Raw genomic sequence first — 7,963 nt, 5'->3', positions numbered from 1 at the left:
GGCACTTGTAGTCCCATCGGACGATGCCTGCACACACCTGGACAGCCCCCAGATCCCGCCCGCACACATACACGCACAGTCACCACCCAGACTGCCTCCCGATTTGCAGTGTCTTCCCCACAGCTATGCGGTTTTGCTGTGGATGTGCCTGACTCAATGCAAGTCTACTGTATGGGTGCAGAAACGCTGCAGATCCGCCAAAAGAATTGACATGCTGCGGAAAAAACACTGCGTTTCAGCGTGTTTGTTTCCGCAGCATGTGCACAGCGGATTTGGTTTTCCATAGGTTAACATGCTACTGTTAAACGCATGGAAAACTGCTGCAGATCCTCAGCGTCAAAAACGCTGCAGATCCGTGGGTAAATCCGCAATGTGCGCACAGCCTGAACGTTCTGTGATCCCTGTATTTCATACCACCCAGCTTCCCCTAGATTATGACCATTTTTCCTGTCCCTTCTGCAAAAAAGCTTCACAGCATGATGCTGCTACCACCACGTTTTGTTGTGGGATGGTGTTCTTGGGGTGGTTAGCAATATTGGTTTGGCGCCTGACACAGCGTTAACTTCGTTAGGCAAAAAGTTCAATTTCAGTCTCTTCTGACAACAGCACCTTTCTTTATACATGTGTGGACTCTCGCATATGTCTTTTGTCAAGCTCAAAATGAGCCTTACAAATTTGTGTGTAGTAAAGGCTTTTTTCTGCCCACTCTTCCATAAAGGCCACCTCTGTGGAGTATACGGCTTATTGTGCTCGTATGGACAGATACTCCAGTCTCTGCTTGGGAATTCTGCAGCTTATTCAAAGTTACTTTGTGGTGTCTGAATAATGCCCTCCTTGCCTGGGCTGAGAGGTTTGATCAGCAGCCTTCTTGTCAGTTTTGTTGGGGTACCATGTTCTTTCCAATTGATGATGATCCCTCGAAGCCCCATCAAATCTATTATCAGAAATTGGCTTTTATTTTTTACTAGCTGAAGAGCCCGGCGTTGCCTGGGCATAGTAAATATCTGTGGTTGTAGCACCTCATTTCTCTTATTTTCCCATCATGCCTCTCATTTTCCCCTCCTCTCATTTTCCCTCTCATTCCCCCCCTAACCCTTGTCATTTCGACCTCACTTCTGTCCTTTTCCGATCACTCCACTATTTTCCCTCACTCCTCTCATTTTCACCTCACACCCCTCATTTTCACCTCACACCTTTCATTTTCTCCTTAGTATATACATGTTTGTCATCTCCCTTATATATAGTATACACCTGTTTGTCATCTCCTGTATATAGTATATACGTGTCTTCTCCTGTATATAGTATATACCTGTATGTCATCTCCTCCTGTATTAGACCTCGTTCACACGTTATTTGCTCAGTATTTTTACCTCAGTATTTGTAAGCTAAATTGGCAGCCTGATAAATCCCCAGCCAACAGGAAGCCCTCCCCCCTGGCAGTATATATTAGCATACACATAATAGACAGGTCACGTGACTGACAGCTGCCGTATTTCCTATATGGTACAGTTGTTGCTCTTGTAGTTTGTCTGCTTATTAATCAGATTTTTATTTTTGAAGGATAATACCAGACTTGTGTGTGTTTTTAGGGCGAGTTTCATGTGTCAAGTTGTGTGTTGAGTTGCGTGTGGCGACATGCATGTAGCGACTTTTGTGAGATGAGTTTTGTGTGACGACATGCTTGGAGCAACTTTTTGTGTCCAGTTGCATGTGACAAGTTAGTGTAGCAAGTTATGTGCAGCAAGTTTTGCGCGTGGCGAGTTTTGTGTGGTGCGTTTTGAGTATGTGCAAGTTGTGTGAGGCAACTTTTGCATGTACTAAAATATATATTGGCCTCGGGGAGACCAAAACATCCAACACCGCGGAGACACCATCACGTGTTTCTCAACGCAGTGATTCCAGAACACTGCCCCCATCCCTTATGGGAAATATGCAGATGCATGTAAAGAAGCTGCGGAGACACCATCACCATCACCTATGCCAAGCATGGTATCCATCCACAGACAGCCTTTTTACTAGGCACTGCTCCTAATGGCCAGATTCCTACTCCACACTGAGGGGCAAAAACCCCGAAACAGCCGTCTGTGGATGGATACCATGCTTGGCATAGGTGGCTTTCCTTCATAGGATGCTGCCCTTCCCGTGGTTGTTCCTTCCCGGGGAAAGGCCTGGCTATTCACTGCTTGCGTCGAGAAACACGTGATGGTGTCTCCGCAGCTTCTTTACATGCATCTGCATATTTCCCATAAGAGATGGGGGCAGTGTTCTGGAATCACTGCGTTGAGAAACAAGTGATGGTGTCTCCGCAGCTTCTTTACATGCAGCTAAAATATATATTGGTGGTGGCGTGAAAGTGTTAAAAAAAGCTAATAATCCCTGCTGCATTACCTAAACCGACCTCCACACCAAGTCGGTAACAAATATATAATCTAATAAAAATATGTATCTAAGTACATATAGGTACGCGCTAGATATTTAGCCAAAAAAGAAAAGAAAAAGCTGCTACTAAATAAAATAATAGAGTCCAGATCGGCAGTCAATAAACGAAGTTTAGCAGCTTCTAAGTATGTCCACAGAAGTCTATAATGACACCAGGGGTAGGGAAGTATACTTAGAAGTTTCCTATCTCCTGTCATAAGTCACACATCTCTCGATGAAGAAAAGAGCCGCGATGCTGCCGATGTAGTTCCAGAGAGTTCCAGGTAAGGACGGTGCGTGGTACAGATCCAAACTGGTGGCTGCCGTGAAGTGAAAGCGGTAAGTCCGGATACAGTGCAGGACCTACGTGACGTAGCTAGTCACGTGATCGTGAAACGCGTAGGTTAGGTGACCCTCACAGCGCTCCGTACCTCACTCCCGGGCTTCGTTCACGATCACGTGACTAGCTACGTCACGTAGGTCCTGCACTGTATCCGGACTTACCGCTTTCACTTCACGGCAGCCACCAGTTTGGATCTGTACCACGCACCGTCCTTACCTGGAACTCTCTGGAACTACATCGGCAGCATCGCGGCTCTTTTCTTCATCGAGAGATGTGTGACTTGTGACAGGAGGTAGGAAACTTCTATGTATACTTACCTACCCCTGGTGTCATTATAGACTTCTGTGGACATACTTAGAAGCTGCTAAACTTCGTTTGACTGCCGATCTGGACTCTATTATTTTATTTAGTAGCAGCTTTTTCTTTTCTTTTTTGGCTAAATATCTAGCGCGTACCTATATGTACTTGGATACATATTTTTATTAGATAACTTTTGCATGTGTTGCAACTTTTGTGCATGTGGCAATTTTTCCGCGTGTGGTGAGTTTTCCATGAGGTGAGTTTTGCACGTGTGGTGAGTTTTTTTGCGTGAGCCTAGTTTTGCACGTGGCGTGTTTTGCGCATGGCGAGTTTTGAGCGACGACTTTTGTGTTTTGACTTTTATGTGGCAAGGTTGGTGTATGTCGGTGAAATGTGTGCGGAGGGTGGTATGTGTTCAAGCACGTGGTAGTGTGTGGCACATTTTGTGTGTGTTCATATCCCCGTGTGTGATGAGTATCCCATGTCGGGGCCCCACCTTAGCAACTGTATGGTATATACTCTTTGGCGTCATCGCTCTCACTCTTTAAGGCTAGGTTCACATTGCGTCAAGTACATGGCGTTAAACGCATGTACAGAAAAGGAGCAAAAATATATGAAATTCGTCATCACGGTAACGCTAGCGTTAACGCATGTGATCGCGTTTTTTCATTTTGATGTCCGTTTACGAAGTATCCGTTTGTCTGCGTTTGTCACTGTCAGTAAAGTTGTTCGCTTTTTTTTTTTTTCCCCTTTTGTCATTGTCGGGTGTGGGCACAGACTCATTCTCCATTTTGAAAGCATTGAGTGAACTTCTGCTAGCAAGATGTTTGTGTCTGAGCTCGTCAGATTTCGCTTGATGCGGTTGCGACTTCGGCAGAGCAAGCGTAGTTCGCAAAGGAGATATTGGATCCACAAAGTGAATTTCTTGCGGAGTACATATGGTGCCTTTCACACCCTGTATGTGCAGCTTCAGGATCATCCCTTCAAATTCCAACGCTATCTACGGATGTCCATTGAGACCTTTGATGTTCTGCTCTCACATGTGAAGGATGAGATACATCATCATCGCAGCACTTTTCGTGAAAGCATCAGTGCGGAGCAACGTTTAGTAGTGACTGTGAGGTAATTATACATTTTTTTTTTATCGTTCTATTGACAAAGACTAGATCTCGGTATTGTGTGGCCTAATGTTCATTTAGCAATTGTATATTCTATTGTAACTAGCCTTTAGATGATCATTAAAATCCTAATATTTTTTTGCTTTTTGTTTTTGAATGTCGACAGATATCTGGCTACCGGAGAAACTTTTGCGTCACTGCATTATCAGTTTAGACTTGGGAAGTCAACAATTTGTCAACTGGTTCGGGAAACTTGTGATGCCATTTGGAACAACTTGCAACCACTTGTGCTACCAACATCAGAAATGTGGCTAGCGATTTCCCAACAGTTCGAGGATGTGGCTAATTTCCCCAATTGTATTGGTGCCGTGGACGGAAAGCACATTCGGATTCAGAAACCTGCGCATAGTGGTTCCCTCTACTATAACTATAAGAAATACTTTTCTATAGTATTGATGGCGATTGCGGATGCCAGGTACCGTTTTGTTGCTGTGGATATTGGTGCTTATGGCCGGACTAACGATTCCAGAGTATTCAGAGACTCCAACATGGGCCGATGTTTGTACAGCCAAAGTTTAAACATACCCTCATCAAAACCTCTTCCGGGGACCGAAGGCTCAAGTTTGCCCTATGTTTTAGTTGGTGATGAGGCCTTCCAACTAGGACAAAATCTCCTCAAGCCGTAGTCTAGACTCCAGCAGGCGCATTTTCAATTATCGCTTGAGCCGAGCTAGACGTTATGTGGAGTGTGCCTTTGGGATTTTGACATTAAAATGGCAGATTTTACTAACCTGCATGCAACTGCAACCAGAAAATGTGGACCGTGTTGTGAAGGCGTGCATCTGTCTGCATAATTTTGTGGCAAGACATGAACCCCAGGTGGTAGACCCCGATGATTGTGATTCGAACCTCAGTAGCATTGAATCGAATGCAGTTCGGTCTACATCACAAATAATGAGGATTCGTGATCAATTTGCACATTACTTCACACATGAAGGCCAGGTTCCATGGCAAGACAGATACGTGTGAAAATATTTTAAAGTCTTCTTGATGTCGTGTGAAAAGTTATGTTGTTTAACCTTATGTCGTGTAAAAAGTTGTTTAACCTGATGTTGTGTTAAAAGTTAGTCATACAAGAATCTTAAATTTGAAACAGTTTACTAAATGTTTATGGATTTTTCCAACAAACTGTTGGTACACAGGTTTAACATATGATATCCCATAGGGATGAAAAAAAAGGAAAATAGAAATTTACAACAAAAAACATAAAAAAGAAAAAAAAAAACTTGCAACGCGGTAATTGCAGCTGGCTGGGGACCGTGAACGGTACTAAAGACTTTGGTACTGTACGGGAGTATTGTCTGCCCAACTATATGATGGACTGCTACATTGTCTATGAGGTTCCAGGCTCGTTTCACCCCGGCCTCTATATTGAGGGTTGTAGGCCGGCATGTCCATTCTTCTTGTTCCCGATGGAGCGGGTTCCTGGGGGCCCACAAATTCCTCTAGAAGCTCGTTCAGTCTTTGTCTAAACATAAGGTTTCTATGTGCCGGGATATTTTGTGCTACAGGCACATAGGATAAGAAAAGTAGCTTCCACTCATTAGCAGAGTATACAGACTCGCGTGCTTGCAGCTCGGTAATTTCTCGCCTCAGGTCTTTGAGCTCACTGCGACACATGTCCTCTACCTGTTGGAGTCCATCCACGATAATTGCATCAGCTTCATCTTTTTGTGATGCTCGCTTGCGTCCACGCTGTGATTGCAACCGGGCACTCACACCTGCAGCAACAGTGCTGCTATCCGCAGATCGTGGCTCGCTGATGCCAGACACATCTTCAGGTTGCGTTGGTTCCACTGGAGAAGGCTCCAGTTCCTCTGTCGGTCTAGGAGCAGCGGTACTGCATATCGTGCTGTAACCCAAAAAAAAAAAAAAAATTATTTTCCTTTAAACAATTTTGTCTCGCACACAGACCTATTTGTACTTACGAGCGCTGAGACAATGTTTTTTGAAGAAAGAGCAGTTGGTCGTAATGCACATACGGGGTCACCTGTTTGCCACTTGATCCGCTTGGTGCATTCTGACTGTTCCGGTAGTCACGGACAAAGCGATCGCGGATGGACCTCCAACGGGTATGGACAGCATCGGCTAATATATATTTTTTTTTAAGATATAGGAAAAATTGTTCATAGTTTGCTACGATAGTTGATATATAAATAGTAGATAGTTGTTAGATAAGAAATAGTTTAGAAATAGTGTATAGATAGATATATAGTGTACAGATAGTTGATAATTGAGAGATAGACAACAAGTGGATAGGTTAGAATTTTTTTTTTTTTTTTTTTTTTTAACATTTTCCGATGTTACGTCACCAATATTTACCAATTTTTTTTTCTTTGATGTTGTCGACTTCTCCATGTATCGGGGATCAAAGTGACAGATAATTTGATCCCACAACTTGCGGTTCTTCACAATGTCATGGTGGGAGCTGTCGCTCTGGTCCCATATGGAGGGGTTGGCTTCCACAAAGTTAATCAGTGTCTCGTTGTGGATAGTCAATGGCTCTTCGTCAACGACAATCCTTTTTTTTTTTTTTTTTTGGTCGCTGACTTGGACTATGTAAACACAAAACGTTATGTTGATAGTGTCAATTTCACTGGATGGCCATATTCATAGATACATAGATATAGCAATAGATAGATACATAGATATAGATAGATAGAGATAGATAGATAGATACATAAATATAGATAGATAGATGGATACATAAATATAGATAGATAGACATAGATAGATACATAGATATTGATAGATAGATAAATAGATACATAGATATAGATAGATATATAGATAGACAAATAGATGGAGCGATAGATAGTTGATAGTTTATAGGTATAGTAGATAGAAAGTGAATAGATTGTTGGTAAATATTGGATAGAATATTTCTAGTTTTATATTTACCACTGGCAGTTGTGGCGACGACAGACGGCTAGGGACCTTCTTTCTTTTGTGTCCTCCGTGTGCCACAACCTATTGTGTATGTAAAATGTAAAAAAAATAATTTTTAACATTAAATAATGTTAACATTCATTGGATCAATAAATTTATGCCTGAAAAATTCAACGTGTGCTATGTACCTTTGTGGTTTTAGCATGTTTTTTGGGGGGAGGTCTAGCAGCCTCGGGCTCAGAAGACTCCTATTCACAATAAAACAATAAACAGGATTGTTATGCCTAGCTCAATACAATGGAGTTTCACACAACATTATTGTGGTTTTTTAAAGTGCAAGCCTACCGACTGTGACGAAAAATCGCAGACACGCTGCTGCTGCTGACATCTGTATCCGACATCTGTGTGCAACAAAGCAATACATGTTTAGTACACACACATCCGACGGACATTACAGACTCCCATGATGTATACTGAGATATATATATAGAAATGTACTTACATTTCAGGAGAGCTATTGCAACACTCTGTCACGTGCAGTAAACCTAAATGTGTGGGTGGGATATTCCTCCTTTAATGGCCGAAATCACATTTCCTGTCACATGACCACATGTGACCACCCTCAAACTCTATTAAAACGTGTGGTCCTATTTGGAAATTTTTCATGATTTGCGTCTGACTGCGTTTGCCATAGCCTTCTATGGCAGAATGAACGCTTCCGTTAGTAGTGCGTTAGCTTGGCCGGACCCGAGAACGCTGCAAGCCGCGTTGAAGGTCCGTCAGAAAAAAAACGTTGTGACAAACGCATACCAATTTAGGGATGCGTCACGATGCG

The 7,963-nt window shown here is 42.8% G+C and overlaps 1 long non-coding RNA gene across 1 annotated transcript; it reads left to right on the top strand.

The window, feature by feature from the left end:
* The first annotated feature begins 3,662 nt into the window (after positions 1 to 3,662).
* Positions 3,663 to 6,329, top strand: LOC138670590 (uncharacterized). The gene is made up of 2 exons (XR_011319353.1): positions 3,663 to 4,183; positions 4,346 to 6,329. It is a non-coding gene; the product is annotated as an uncharacterized lncRNA (long non-coding RNA).
* Positions 6,330 to 7,963: the final 1,634 nt, after the last annotated feature.

The sequence above is a fragment of the Ranitomeya imitator genome, chromosome 3 (assembly GCF_032444005.1).
Source record: "Ranitomeya imitator isolate aRanImi1 chromosome 3, aRanImi1.pri, whole genome shotgun sequence".
Taxonomy (NCBI): Eukaryota; Metazoa; Chordata; class Amphibia; order Anura; family Dendrobatidae; genus Ranitomeya; species Ranitomeya imitator.
The sequence above is the reverse complement of the archived record's forward strand: the minus strand, read 5'-3'. Positions and strand labels throughout refer to the sequence as shown.